This window comes from Chelon labrosus (assembly GCF_963514085.1).
Source record: "Chelon labrosus genome assembly, chromosome: 3".
NCBI lineage: Eukaryota > Metazoa > Chordata > Actinopteri > Mugiliformes > Mugilidae > Chelon > Chelon labrosus.
The window spans coordinates 32,683,518-32,699,596 of record NC_140339.1 but is presented as its reverse complement, the minus strand read 5'-3'; positions in this window follow the sequence as shown (position 1 = coordinate 32,699,596).

Here is a 16,079-nt window from a genome sequence, read left to right as displayed (position 1 = left end):
TAATATAATATGATGTTTTTAATTAAATAAATAATGAGCTGTTGAACACTCATAAGAGTTATATTAAGTATGTTACATAACATTATTTGACATGTCTATTTGTCTGCCTATAGTTTTCCTCCAGCTGATCCAGACAGACTGCAGTGACATCCAACATGAGACAAAGAGCTGGACTCGCAGGACAATTTGAAGGTCTTCACTTCATCGCTGATTCCTTGTTACAGCCTGGATGTGTTAAGTTTAATATTATTGTTTTTCTAACTGTAAGACTGTGCCGTAAACTGTTAAACTATTGCTCAGGTAGGAGTAATGAGTTTTATTGTTAAAATTATTATGATTAACGATCAATTGTTACGATTTGCTCGTTCTTTGTCTGGGGATCCTAGTGAGGACAGCCCTCTTAAAGGTGGGGGTGTGACGATCCCTCCCACTCTCTTCCTTATGTGATGCTGGCTTTCAGGTGGAGCTGGGAGGGGTCTGCCGCCTGTACCTGCCCTTCAGTTTGTAGAAGGGCGTAAAGGACGACCCTTCTCAGTGTCTCTCTCTCTCAGCCAGGCCTACTGCATCCTCCTCATCCTGTTTGGTTTGTTGTACCCTGCATGACATCAAACTCACACCCATCCAGTCAGAAGGAACCAGGCCTTAAATGACTATTTGAGTTGTGCTTTTTGTTATAGCTGCTGCTCATGGTAGTAAGACATGCTACTTAGTAAAGACATTCGCGACGTAAGTCGCGAATACTTTCATACCTGTCTTGACCTGACCATTACTTTTTGTAGTCAAACATGAAATTATTTGCAACGTAAGTCGCAAATATTTTCACCAGGATTATATTATGACTATATGAACAGGTGATCATTAAAGCATCATAGCATCTTAGTATAATTGCATTGTAGCATCTTAGCATCGTAGCAACATAGTATCTTAGCTTTGTAGCATCTTAGTATCATAGCATCTTAGTATCTTAGCATCATAGCATTGTAGTAGCATCTTGGCATAGTAGCATCATCATAGCATCGTAGCATCGTACTATCACAGCAATATAGCATGGTATCGCAGACTGCTGCGGCCACTGCATCACTCTCGCGATTTCCCGCAGGGGAATTGTCTAGTTTTTCATTATTCCTTTCTAGACCTGGCAATTGGACGTTTGTATTTTTGTTTTGTTTATTGATTGCTATTGTTGCCTGTTTGATTAGAGTTTGGGTGTTTTTCTTATGTTTGCTGGTGGTCTCGTGGTGGTGGTGGTGGTGGTGGTGGTGGGACCCCCCCCCCCCCGTTTGGTGTGCTGTGCTCCCCTCGGTTCTGGGTCTCTAACACCGATTTTGTGTGTGCATGTGTGGACGACTGGCACGAGTGTCTGGGTGCTTATTGTTTTCGTTGGGTGTCTCCGCCCCAGCCCTTAGCTCCAACACACCGGTAAGCCTCAGCATCCATTTTTTCCCATTGGTTTCCCCCGAGTGAATGGTGTTTTTACTGTGTGTTTTAGACCATTTTTTGTAATAAAGTATATACATAAGTCCTTCACAAGTGAAATGTGTCTCTTGCCTTGAGTAAAACGAACCTGTGTCCTTAAGGTGGCTGGGACTCAAAACTACTTCCTGGGGCGAAATTCCCCAGGTGGCGTTGTCGTTGACTGTTCTCTCCGTGATAATATAAGACTTCTCTATAACTCCCCCGACCACACCTCGCCACACCTGCAAAACTGAGGAATCAATGAGTCCTTGGAAATTGTACATTTTCCAATCATTTTCAAACAATTTAACAATAATACTTAATAATGTCTATCTATCTGTCTTGCAGTGGGACAAAGTGGAAAAACTCCTGGGAGCCAAAAGACAACATTCAAAGCTAGCATCCTGAGATAGACTGTTACTGTGTCACATTGATTTTGTTATTGTTGCTGTGTTGTATGGCAGTTATGGAGACTGACAGGGGATTATACCATATTGTTGAAATCAAAAGTGTTCAAGTATAGACATGTTTCTTTTTTAATTTTTATTGTTTGATTGAGACTGGTATTTAATTGATGACAAGTGAAAATCAGTTATTATATATTCTTTGATATAACGTCTTTATGATCTGTTTTGCTTGATCTTTGAGGAGGCAGGCTACATGAATGATAAATGTTAATGTCTGGTAATGTTTTGAAATAAAATACCTGCCACCTGTCTCTGTCTGTGTTCATTTCCATTCAGTTCAGTTTCATGATTGTTTACGGTTAAATTAACAGCCTGAATAGGTTTGTCTTCACTAAAAAAAAGGTGAGGGGTTAACAGACAACTTCATCCAATCACACCCATTACAGTAGCTTAGTCAGCATAAAAGACAAGCCCATGTCATCGGGAAGTACATTCTTACCCATCAGCTGAATTTTTGTGCTTATATTGCTTGTAAATCACTCAGAATGTATTTAGTTTTGATCAACATTTATTGTTAAAGGCATAAGCCGTGAATCTGTAGTTACACTATAGGTGAAAACAGAAGTTACAATATTCTGAAATCAAGGAATGCCTCTGTCGCATATCCTCAGTGTTTTGAGATGCTGTTTTTTCATTGAAACACACAGATGTCAGAAATTACCTATAGGACATCATAACAACGGTATGTGCAACTGATTTACTCAAAGTCCCTTGACAAATAGCTGTTGTGATGAAAAATAAAATCCTTATTTCATGGGCTGAGCCTGCAAAAGGCTCTCTGAATCTAAGCCTGAGCATAGCTGTGTCCATGAAATGTGAAAATGTTGTAGGACTATAATAAATAATCATTGGAAAGGTCTCAACCTGGGGAATAGCATGTCAGTTAGGGGATTGTAAATGCCTCCTTCTTTGAACTATTGACCTTTGAACCCTGACTTCTGAGAAGTTCTGAAGGGCTGTAATTCTGCATCAAAAGGGGCTATAGACATAGGACAAAGTGTTCTGGAAAGCTTATGAACTCAGCTGTGTGACTATACCGAGTGGATATAGACAGAAAGTGGGGGTACTGTTCAAGATGGTAAACATATCTTTTCACCCACTTGACAATTATATACTTAAATTCTGGTCACAGAAATGTGTTTCCCACACCCTTAAACCCCCGGCTATGTATTCATTTTATTATTTATAACCTCCTATTCTAGGAAATCACTAATCGTTGTAGAAACTACAAATCCCTTGAGCTGCGACATGTAGCTTGATACCAAGTCACGTGATATTTGTAATTTTTTTGGTTTTCAAACACATGTTAAAATAGGGTTGTAAACAAGAAATATATACTGATTACATCGAATATGTGTAATGAGGGAAAAACCATTTTTCTTATCCTCCACGAGAGTGCGCATTCAGCCGGATCAATTGGACGGCCGCAGGCCCCCTCTCGTGGAGGATAAAAATAATGTTTTTTCCCTCATTACACATCCCATGCGAGCTTGTTATTATAAAACCTGATCCAAATCATACATTGCAGTTCAATACTAGACAATTCCCCTGCGGGAAATCGCGAGAGTGATGCAGTGGCCGCAGCAGTCTGCGATACCATGCTATATTGCTGTGATAGTACGATGCTACGATGCTATGATGATGCTACTATGCCAAGATGCTACAATGCTATGATGCTAAGATACTAAGATGCTATGATACTAAGATGCTATGCTGCTACGATGCTAAGATGCTACAATGCATCATAGCATTGTAGCATCATTAAAGCATCATAGCATGGTAGCATCATTAAAGCATCTTAGCATCATAGCATTGTAGCATCTTAGCATCATAGCATTCAAATAGTCATTTAAGGCCTGGTTCCTTCTGACTGGATGGGTGTGAGTTTGATGTCATGCAGGGTACAACAAACCAAACAGGATGAGGAGGATGCAGTAGGCCTGGCTGAGAGAGAGAGACACTGAGAAGGGTCGTCCTTTACGCCCTTCTACAAACTGAAGGGCAGGTACAGGCGGCAGACCCCTCCCAGCTCCACCTGAAAGCCAGCATCAAATAAGGAAGAGAGTGGGAGGGATCTCACTAGGATCCCCAGACAAAGAACGAGCAAATCGTAACAATTGATCGTTAATCATAATAATTTTAACAATAAAACTCATTACTCCTACCTGAGCAATAGTTTAACAGTTTACGGCACAGTCTTACAGTTAGATAAACAATAATATTAAACTTAACACATCCAGGCTGTAACAAGGAATCAGCGATGAAGTGAAGACCTTCAAATTGTCCTGCGAGTCCAGCTCTTTGTCTCATGTTGGACGTCACTGCAGTCTGTCTGGATCAGCTGGAGGAAAACTATAGGCAGACAAATAGACATGTCAAATAATGTTATGTAACATACTTAATATAACTCTTATGAGTGTTCAACAGCTCATTAGGTACAGGCAGCAGACCCCGTCCAGCTCCACCTGAAATTTATATTAAATTACTCCAATTATATATATATACTGTCATTAATGTTGTTGCAAGCCATAAATGTTTCCTACTTTATGTGGTGGAATAATATATTTTTCAGTTTGACACAGTTTAATTTAAAAATATCTTCCCTTTAAATTGTAAAACTTCAACATTATTACTGTGATAAGCACCCGCTAGCAAGGCGGCGAATTAGCCGGCGGCTAACCCCACTAGCCTCCGCGTTAGCTCACGGCTAACTGCCGCGGCTAATTCGTGTTTAACTCCCGCGGGTCCGCGGTTAAATCCCGGTTAGCTAGCGGTTAAATCCCGGTTAGCTCGCGGTTAGCTCGAGGCTAGCTCGCGGTTAGCTCGAGGCTAACTCCGCGGTTGAGTCCGCGGCGGTTAGCTAGCGGCTAGCTAGCTCCGCTAGCTTGCTAACATACATGAGCTATGCTGGAAGGCTAGTCGTCGGCTAAATCACTGGGCGGCTAGTAGTTAGCGTCTGTTAGCAGTTGAGCTATTCACTGACCTAATAAGATGAAGGAAACGGGTCAGGGATGTTGTGTCAGGAGTTTCAGCAAAGCAGCCAGATATAATTTGTGTTTAAAACTAGACAATTCCCCTGCGGGAAATCGCGAGAGTGATGCAGTGGCCGCAGCAGTCTGCGATACCATGCTATATTGCTGTGATAGTACGATGCTACGATGCTATGATGATGCTACTATGCCAAGATGCTACTACAATGCTATGATGCTAAGATACTAAGATGCTATGATACTAAGATGCTACAAAGCTAAGATACTATGTTGCTACGATGCTAAGATGCTACAATGCAATTATACTAAGATGCTATGATGCTTTAATGATCACCTGTTCATATAGTCATAATATAATCCTGGTGAAAATATTTGCGACTTACGTTGCAAATAATTTCATGTTTGACTACAAAAAGTAATGGTCAGGTCAAGACAGGTATGAAAGTATTCGCGACTTACGTCGCGAATGTCTTTACTAAGTAGCATGTCTTTACTACCATGAGCAGCAGCTATAACAAAAAGCACAACTCAAATAGTCATTTAAGGCCTGGTTCCTTCTGACTGGATGGGTGTGAGTTTGATGTCATGCAGGGTACAACAAACCAAACAGGATGAGGAGGATGCAGTAGGCCTGGCTGAGAGAGAGAGACACTGAGAAGGGTCGTCCTTTACGCCCTTCTACAAACTGAAGGGCAGGTACAGGCGGCAGACCCCTCCCAGCTCCACCTGAAAGCCAGCATCAAATAAGGAAGAGAGTGGGAGGGATCTCACTAGGATCCCCAGACAAAGAACGAGCAAATCGTAACAATTGATCGTTAATCATAATAATTTTAACAATAAAACTCATTACTCCTACCTGAGCAATAGTTTAACAGTTTACCGCACAGTTTTACAGTTAGAAAAACAATAATATTAAACTTAACACATCCAGGCTGTAACAAGGAATCAGCGATGAAGTGAAGACCTTCAAATTGTCCTGCGAGTCCAGCTCTTTGTCTCATGTTGGACGTCACTGCAGTCTGTCTGGATCAGCTGGAGGAAAACTATAGGCAGACAAATAGACATGTCAAATAATGTTATGTAACATACTTAATATAACTCTTATGAGTGTTCAACAGCTCATTATTTATTTAATTAAAAACATCATATTATATTAAATTACTCCAATTATATATATATATATACTGTCATTAATGTTGTTACAAGCCATAAACGTTTCCTACTTTATGTGATGGAATAATATATTTTTCAGTTTGACACAGTTTTAGTGGCTAACCCCACTAGCCTCCGCGTTAGCTCGCGGCTAACTCCCGCGGCTAACTCGCGGTTAAGTCCCGCGGGTCCGCAGTTAAATCCCGGTTAGCTCGCGGTTAAGTCCCGGTTAGCTCGTGGTTAAATCCCGGTTAGCTTGCGGTTAGCTCGAGGCTAGCTAGCGGTTAGCTCGCGGTTAGCTCGAGGCTAACTCCGCGGTTTAGTCCGCGGCGGTTAGCTAGCTGCTAGCTCCGCTAGCTCGCTAACATACATGAGCTATGCTGGAAGGCTAGCCTAAGGCTAAAACATTGGGCGGCGAGTAGTTAACTTCTATTAACAGTTCAGCTATGTTGGGCACAAACATTTAACATATAAATAATTCTAGAAATTCAATTACCTAATAAAGTGATAGCACCAACAGAGGAGGGAGGGGGGGGGGGTCATGGAGTGTTCTGTCTCCCCATTGTAACAGTCTGAGAGTCCCTAATGTTTTGTCAGTCTGTGTCTGTAATGCTATAGTGGGAGGGGAGGTGAGGGGGTTGGAGTGGGGGGGGTCATAGTGTCAGGTTCTGGCTCCCTACTATAGTCCTGTAATGGGTTGAGGGGTCATAATGGTTTGGCAGTCTGTGTCTGTAATGCTATAGTGGGAGGGGGGTGGGGGGGTTGGAGTGGGGGGGGTCATAATGTCAGGTTCTGGCCCCCTACAGTACTGCAGTAATGGTTTGGGGGGTTTTAATGTTTTGGCAGATACTGTTATCCACTGAGAACTGTTTTCCCGCCTCTGGTCTGGTTGTCATGGCTACCAGGGTCAACTGCTGCTCCTTCTCCTTCTCCCTCTCACCTCTGCCTGAGTCAGAGGGAAAGTGCAAACTAGGATTTGCCCTCCGAACAAATGCTCATAAATCAAAAACTACAAGTCCTATCGGGAAAACGAACACATCGTGAGCGTCAGCCGAGGGTTTTCTACAATTTAGTGTTGTTCCCACGTGCCTACTGCGAAAATTGTGGCCGTAGTCGTTTTAGAAAAAAAGTATGCGACGTGAAAAATCGTCGAAAAATCGCTCTCGCTTTCCACATACACACACATGGGGAAAAATTCCAAAACTGGTCGGCGCACTCCTCGCTCGGAGGAGCCTGCAGCCCAAACCGTACGTCCCACACAAATAAAACCCACACCATCTGAAAGCCAACAAAAATCCCTACGTTTTTACATATTTTTTATCTCTGTACCTCAAAAACTGTGGCCACCACGTGAGATTGAACCTTTTTTTTTCAGAATATCACCGAAACTCTGAAGTTAGAGTGTCGGTTAGAGTGGGCCATAGAGCCCCATTATAAACGCTGATTTTTAATTTTTTTCCCCAAATTTCACCAAAACGTAAACTGCGACCCTGACCAAACCGTAAAAGGTATCGAAACGCCGTTTTCAGGAAGAGAAAGCTACACTTCCCGTGCCTCGTACAAACTTCCAAGCAAGTTTCTACAACAAAGCATGGCCGAGTAATCACTCGACAAAGCCAAGCTGTAAATTTTGGAATGTTGCCGCTTTTTTCGGGCTTCTCCATTCATTTCAATGGGAGATTTATCGCGGTTTTTCGCGAATAAATTCGCGAAAAAATCTTGTTTGAAAGAACTGTATAGAAGCACACCGAGTCCGATCGAGACGCACGTTTTGATGTATTTTGTGTCTGTGTGCGACGAACGGTATTTGAGTTGAAAAGTTTCGAAAAATCGGGTGTGGAAAAAGTTTAACTAGACAATTCCCCTGCGGGAAATCGCGAGAGTGATGCAGTGGCCGCAGCAGTCTGCGATACCATGCTATATTGCTGTGATAGTACGATGCTACGATGCTATGATGATGCTACTATGCCAAGATGCTACAATGCTATGATGCTAAGATACTAAGATGCTATGATACTAAGATGCTACAAAGCTAAGATACTATGTTGCTACGATGCTAAGATGCTACAATGCAATTATACCAAGATGCTATGATGCTTTAATGATCACCTGTTCATATAGTCATAATATAATCCTGGTGAAAATATTTGCGACTTACGTTGCAAATAATTTCATGTTTGACTACAAAAAGTAATGGTCACATCAAGACAGGTATGAAAGTATTCGCGACTTACGTCGCGAATGTCTTTACTAAGTAGCATGTCTTTACTACCATGAGCAGCAGCTATAACAAAAAGCACAACTCAAATAGTCATTTAAGGCCTGGTTCCTTCTGACTGGATGGGTGTGAGTTTGATGTCATGCAGGGTACAACAAACCAAACAGGATGAGGAGGATGCAGTAGGCCTGGCTGAGAGAGAGAGACACTGAGAAGGGTCGTCCTTTACGCCCTTCTACAAACTGAAGGGCAGGTACAGGCAGCAGACCCCTCCCAGCTCCACCTGAAAGCCAGCATCAAATAAGGAAGAGAGTGGGAGGGATCGTCACACCCCCACCAGGATTATATTATGACTATATGAACAGGTGAATTATTATGATTAACGATCAATTATTACAATTTGCTCGTTAATCATAATCATTTTAACAATAAAACTCATTACTCCTACCTGAGCAATAGTTGAACAGTTTACGGCACAGTCTTACAGTTAGATAAACAATAATATTAAACTTAACACATCCAGGCTGTAACAAGGAATCAGCGATGAAGTGAAGACCTTCAAATTGTCCTGCGAGTCCAGCTCTTTGTCTCATGTTGGACGTCACTGCAGTCTGTCTGGATCAGCTGGAGGAAAACTATAGGCAGACAAATAGACATGTCAAATAATGTTATGTAACATACTTAATATAACTCTTATGAGTGTTCAACAGCTCATTATTTATTTAATTAAAAACATCATATTATATTAAATTACTCCAATTATACTGTCATTAATGTTGTTGCAAGCCATAAATGTTTCCTACTTTATGTGGTGGAATAATATATTTTTCAGTTTGACACAGTTTAATTTAAAAATATCTTCCCTTTAAATTGTAAAACTTCAACATTATTACTGTGATAAGCACCCGCTAGCAAGGCGGCGAATTAGCCGGCGGCTAACCCCACTAGCCTCCGCGTTAGCTCACGGCGAACTGCCGCGGCTAATTCGTGTTTAACTCCCGCGGGTCCGCGGTTAAATCCCGGTTAGCTCGCGGTTAGCTCGAGGCTAGCTCGCGGTTAGCTCGAGGCTAACTCCGCGGTTGAGTCCGCGGCGGTTAGCTAGCGGCTAGCTAGCTCCGTTAGCTCCGCTAGCTTGCTAACATACATGAGCTATGCTGGAAGGCTAGTCGTCGGCTAAATCACTGGGCGGCTAGTAGTTAGCGTCTGTTACCAGTTGAGCTATTCACTGACCTAATAAGATGAAGGAAACGGGTCAGGGATGTTGTGTCAGGAGTTTCAGCAAAGCAGCCAGATATAATTTGTGTTTAAAATAAAGGAAAAGGTCACAATGTCAGGTTCTGGCCCCCTACAGTACTGCAGTAATGGTTTGGGGGGTTTTAATGTTTTGGCAGATACTGTTTTCCACTGAGAGCTCTTTTCCTGCCTCTGGTCCCCTTCTGCTGCGTGTGTAAGCTGGTTGGGGTCTGGTTGTCATGGCTACCAGGGTCAACTGCTGCTGAAGTCTCCCTCTCACCTCTGCCTGAGTCAGAGGGAAAGTGCAGACAAGGATTTGCCCTCCGAACAAATGCTTGTATCTCAAAAACTACAAGTGCTATCGAGAAAACAAACACATCGTGAGCGTCAGCCAAGGGTTTTCTACAATTTAGTGTTGTTGCCACGCGCGTACTGCCAAAATTGTGGCCGTAGTCGTTTTGGAAAGAAAGTATGCGACACGAAAATCGTCGAGAAATCCCTCTCGATTTCCACATACACACACATGGGGAAAAATTCGAAAAGCTGTCGCCGCACTCCTCGCTCAGAGGAGCCTCCAGTCCAAACCGTACGTCCCACACAAATCAAACCAACACCATCTTAAAGCCAACAAAAATCCCTACGTTTTTATGTATTTTTTATCTCTGTACCTCAAAAACTGTGGCCACCACATGAGATTGAACCTTTTTTTTTCAGAATATCACCGAAACTCTGAAGTTAGAGTGAGGGGTCAGAGGGAGGGATTTTTAATTTTTTTCCCCAGATTTCACCAAACGTAAACTGCGACCCTGACCAAACCGTAAAAGGTATTGAAACGCCGTTTTCAGGAAGAGAAAGCTACACTTCCCGTGCCTCGTACAAACTTCCAAGCAAGTTTCTACTACAAAGCATGGCCGAGTAATCGCTGGACAAAGCCAAGCTGGACATTTTGGAATGTTGCCGCTTTTTTCGGGCTTCTCCATTCATTTCAATGGGAAATTGATCGCGTTTTTTTCGCGACTACGTCGCGAAAAAATCTTGTTTGAAAGAACTGTATAGAAGCACACCGAGTCCGATCGAGACGCACGTTTTGATGTATTTTGTGTCTGTGTGCGACGAACGGTATTTGAGTTGAAAGGTTTCGAAAATCGGCCGTAGGAAAAAGTTTAATAATAATAATAAGAAGAAAAACGTAGTGAAGAACAATAGTTTGCAGTGCTTCGCACTGCAAACTATTGACTCCCATAGCTTTGCTATGAGGGTCAATAGTTTGCATTGCGTAGCACTGCATCACTAACTAGACAATTCCCCTGCGGGAAATCGCGAGAGTGATGCAGTGGCCGCAGCAGTCTGCGATACCATGCTATATTGCTGTGACAGTACGATGCTACGATGCTATGATGATGCTACTATGCCGAGATGCTACTACAATGCTATGATGCTAAGATACTAAGATGCTATGATACTAAGATGCTACAAAGCTAAGATACTATGTTGCTACGATGCTAAGATGCTACAATGCAATTATACTAAGATGCTATGATGCTTTAATGATCACCTGTTCATATAGTCATAATATAATCCTGGTGAAAATATTTGCGACTTACGTCGCAAATAATTTCATGTTTGACTACAAAAAGTAATGGTCAGGTCAAGACAGGTATGAAAGTATTCGCGACTTACGTCGCGAATGTCTTTACTAAGTAGCATGTCTTTACTACCATGAGCAGCAGCTGTAACAAAAAGCACAACTCAAATAGTCATTTAAGGCCTGGTTCCTTCTGACTGGATGGGTGTGAGTTTGATGTCATGCAGGGTACAACAAACCAAACAGGATGAGGAGGATGCAGTAGGCCTGGCTGAGAGAGACAGACACTGAGAAGGGTCGTCCTTTACGCCCTTCTACAAACTGAAGGGCAGGTACAGGCAGCAGACCCCTCCCAGCTCCACCTGAAAGCCAGCATCAAATAAGGAAGAGAGTGGGAGGGATCTCACTAGGATCCCCAGACAAAGAACGAGCAAATCGTAACAATTGATCGTTAATCATAATAATTTTAACAATAAAACTCATTACTCCTACCTGAGCAATAGTTTAACAGTTTACGGCACAGTCTTACAGTTAGAAAAACAATAATATTAAACTTAACACATCCAGGCTGTAACAAGGAATCAGCGATGAAGTGAAGACCTTCAAATTGTCCTGCAAGTCCAGCTCTTTGTCTCATGTTGGACGTCACTGCAGTCTGTCTGGATCAGCTGGAGGAAAACTATAGGCAGACAAATAGACATGTCAAATAATGTTATGTAACATACTTAATATAATTCTTATGAGTGTTCAACAGCTCATTATTTATTTAATTAAAAACATATTATATTAAATTACTCCAATTATATATATACTGTCATTAATGTTGTTGCAAGCCATAAATGTTTCCTACTTTATGTGGTGGAATAATATATTTTTCAGTTTGACACAGTTTAATTTAAAAATATCTTCCCTTTAAATTGTAAAACTTCAACATTATTACTGTGATAAGCACCCGCTAGCAAGGCGGCGAATTAGCCGGCGGCTAACCCCACTAGCCTCCGCGTTAGCTCACGGCTAACTGCCGCGGCTAATTCGTGTTTAACTCCCGCGGGTCCGCGGTTAAATCCCGGTTAGCTAGCGGTTAGCTAGCGGTTAGCTCGAGGCTAACTCCGCGGTTGAGTCCGCGGCGTTAAGGTAGCGGCTAGCTAGCTCCGTTAGCTCCGCTAGCTTGCTAACATACATGCGCTATGCTGGAAGGCTAGTCGTCGGCTAAATCACTGGGCGGCTAGTCGTTAGCGTCTGTTAGCAGTTAAGCTATTCACTGACCTAATAAGATGAAGGAAACGGGTCAGGGATGTTGTGTCAGGAGTTTCAGCAAAGCAGCCAGATATAATTTGTGTTTAAAATAAAGGAAAAGGTCAAACATGACTGAGAAATTGTCATTCAGTCAATGAGAAGAGCTATAGCTAAGAGGCCCAGCAGCTGTGTGAAAGCACCAAGGGAGACAGCGATGGTTTGGGGGGTTTTAATGTTTTGGCAGATCATGTTTTCCACTGAGAGCTCTTTTCCCGCCTCTCGTCCCCAGCAGCTGCGTGTGTGAACGTGTGTAAGCTGGTTGGGGTCTGGTTGTCATGGCTACCAGGGTCAACTGCTCCTGTTAGAATGTCAGTTGGAAGACGGGGAAAGAGAGAGAAAATGCTGAAAAATCGCCTCGAACAGGAAGGACTTGTGGCCAAACCGTATTTCCAATCATTGAACCGACTTAACTTTGGGCATCTTGAGGCTTTCCTGAACGTCTAGATGTGTAATTTGTGGGTAAAATGAAGAAATGTGACCTATTCTAAGCGATTCAAAGAAAGGTTACGTCTGCTTTCCTCCAGAAATTTCCCTGCCTTTTTAACATGGCAGTCTATGGAGCTGTGGGTGGGTGTTGCTGGCGCATCTTTGTGTCTGACGCCAAAACTATAAGACTTACAGCTTTAGCAGACGAATTTGAGTGAGAAGACACATTTTCCTACGTTTCTATGTATAAATTATGTCTGTCGTGTGAAATTTGTGGCCACGGGAGCAGTTTCTGTGCAGTTTTTTGACTAACTTTCTTCTCCCCTCCTCACTCTAGCTGATGATGTCATCCACTCTAGCACAAACATTCCGCGCAATACACACCCATTATAAACCCTGAAATTTGAGTAAAAACCTACACAACTCTGAGGCTTCATAGTTTAAAAACGGTAAAAGTTGTCGATAAGTGAAGTGAATCTCTGAAGAGAAGGCAAGAGTACCTACGTTTTAAAGTTTAAATGAAGTCTCTCGGTTAAAGTATGCCAGAGCAGTTAATTGTTGAAAATGTCTGTTGAATTTTTTTTTTTTTCGGGCTTCTCCATTCATTTCAATTGGGAAATTTGTCGCAGTTTTTTCGCGACTACGTCGCGAAAAAATCTTGTTTGAAAGAACTGTATAGAAGCACACCGAGTCCGATCGAGACGCACGTTTTGATGTATTTTGTGTCTGTGTGCGACGAACGGTATTTGAGTTGAAAGGTTTCGAAAATGCGTAGGAAAAAGTTTAATAATAATAATAATAAGAAGAAAAACGTAGTGAAGAACAATAGTTTGCAGTGCTTCGCACTGCAAACTATTGACTCCCATAGCTTTGCTATGAGGGTCAATAGTTTGCATTGCGTAGCACTGCATCACTAATAACTAGACAATTCCCCTGCGGGAAATCGCGAGAGTGATGCAGTGGCCGCAGCAGTCTGCGATACCATGCTATATTGCTGTGACGTTGCAAATAATTTCATGTTTGACTACAAAAAGTAATGGTCACGTCAAGACAGGTATGAAAGTATTCGCGACTTACGTCGCGAATGTCTTTACTAAGTAGCATGTCTTTACTACCATGAGCAGCAGCTATAACAAAAAGCACAACTCAAATAGTCATTTAAGGCCTGGTTCCTTCTGACTGGATGGGTGTGAGTTTGATGTCATGCAGGGTACAACAAACCAAACAGGATGAGGAGGATGCAGTAGGCCTGGCTGAGAGAGAGAGACACTGAGAAGGGTCGTCCTTTATGCTTCGCCTTCTACAAACTGAAGGGCAGGTACAGGCAGCAGAGCCCTCCCAGCGCCACCTGAAAGCCAGCATCAAATAAGGAAGAGAGTGGGAGGGATCTCACTAGGATCCCCAGACAAAGAACGAGCAAATCGTAACAATTGATCGTTAATCATAATAATTTTAACAATAAAACTCATTACTCCTACCTGAGCAATAGTTTAACAGTTTACGGCACAGTCTTACAGTTAGATAAACAATAATATTAAACTTAACACATCCAGGCTGTAACAAGGAATCAGCGATGAAGTGAAGACCTTCAAATTGTCCTGCGAGTCCAGCTCTTTGTCTCATGTTGGACGTCACTGCAGTCTGTCTGGATCAGCTGGAGGAAAACTATAGGCAGACAAATAGACATGTCAAATAATGTTATGTAACATACTTAATATAACTCTTATGAGTGTTCAACAGCTCATTATTTATTTAATTAAAAACATCATATTATATTAAATTACTCCAATTATATATATATACTGTCATTAATGTTGTTGCAAGCCATAAATGTTTCCTACTTTATGTGGTGGAATAATATATTTTTCAGTTTGACACAGTTTCATTTAAAAATATCTTCCCTTTAAATTGTAAAACTTCAACATTATTACTGTGATAAGCACCCGCTAGCAAGGCGGCGAATTAGCCGGCGGCTAACCCCACTAGCCTCCGCGTTAGCTCACGGCGAACTGCCGCGGCTAATTCGTGTTTAACTCCCGCGGGTCCGCGGTTAAATCCCGGTTAGCTAGCGGTTAGTTAGCGGTTAGCTCGAGGCTAACTCCGCGGTTGAGTCCGCGGCGTTAAGCTAGCGGCTAGCTAGCTCCGTTAGCTCCGCTAGCTTGCTAACATACATGAGCTATGCTGGAAGGCTAGTCGTCGGCTAAATCACTGGGCGGCTAGTCGTTAGCGTCTGTTAGCAGTTTAGCTATTCACTGACCTAATAAGATGAAGGAAACGGGTCAGGGATGTTGTGTCAGGAGTTTCAGCAAAGCAGCCAGATATAATTTGTGTTTAAAATAAAGGAAAAGGTCATAATGTCAGGTTCTGGCCCCCTACAGTACTGCAGTAATGGTTTGGGGGGTTTTAATGTTTTGGCAGATCATGTTTTCCACTGAGAGCTCTTTTCCCGCCTCTCGTCCCCAGCAGCTGCGTGTGTGAACGTGTGTAAGCTGGTTGGGGTCTGGTTGTCATGGCTACCAGGGTCAACTGCTCCTGTTAGAATGTCAGTTGGAAGACGGGGAAAGAGAGAGAAAATGCTGAAAAATCGCCTCGAACAGGAAGGACTTGTGGCCAAACCGTATTTCCAATCACTGAACCGACTTAACTTTGGGCATCTTGAGGCTTTCCTGAACGTCTAGATGTGTAATTTGTAGGTAAAATGAAGAAATGTGACCTATTCAAAGCGATTCAAAGAAAGGTTACGTCTGCTTTCCTCCAGAAATTTCCCTGCCTTTTTAACATGGCAGTCTATGGAGCTGTGGGTGGGTGTTGCTGGCGCATCTTTGTGTCTGACGCCAAAACTATAAGACTTACAGCTTTAGCAGACGAATTTGAGTGAGAAGACACATTTTCCTACGTTTCTATGTATAAATTATGTCTGTCGTGTGAAATTTGTGGCCACGGGAGCAGTTTCTGTGCAGTTTTTTGACTAACTTTCTTCTCCCCTCCTCACTCTAGCTGATGATGTCATCCACTCTAGCACAAACATTCCGCGCAATACACACCCATTATAAACCCTGAAATTTGAGTAAAAACCTACACAACTCTGAGGCTTCATAGTTTAAAAACGGTAAAAGTTGTCGACAAGTGAAGTGAATCTCTGAAGAGAAGGCAAGAGTACCTACGTTTTAAAGTTTAAATGAAGTCTCTCGGTTAAAGTATGCCAGAGCAGTTCATTGTTGAAAATGTCTGTTGAATTTTTATTTTTTTCGGGCTTC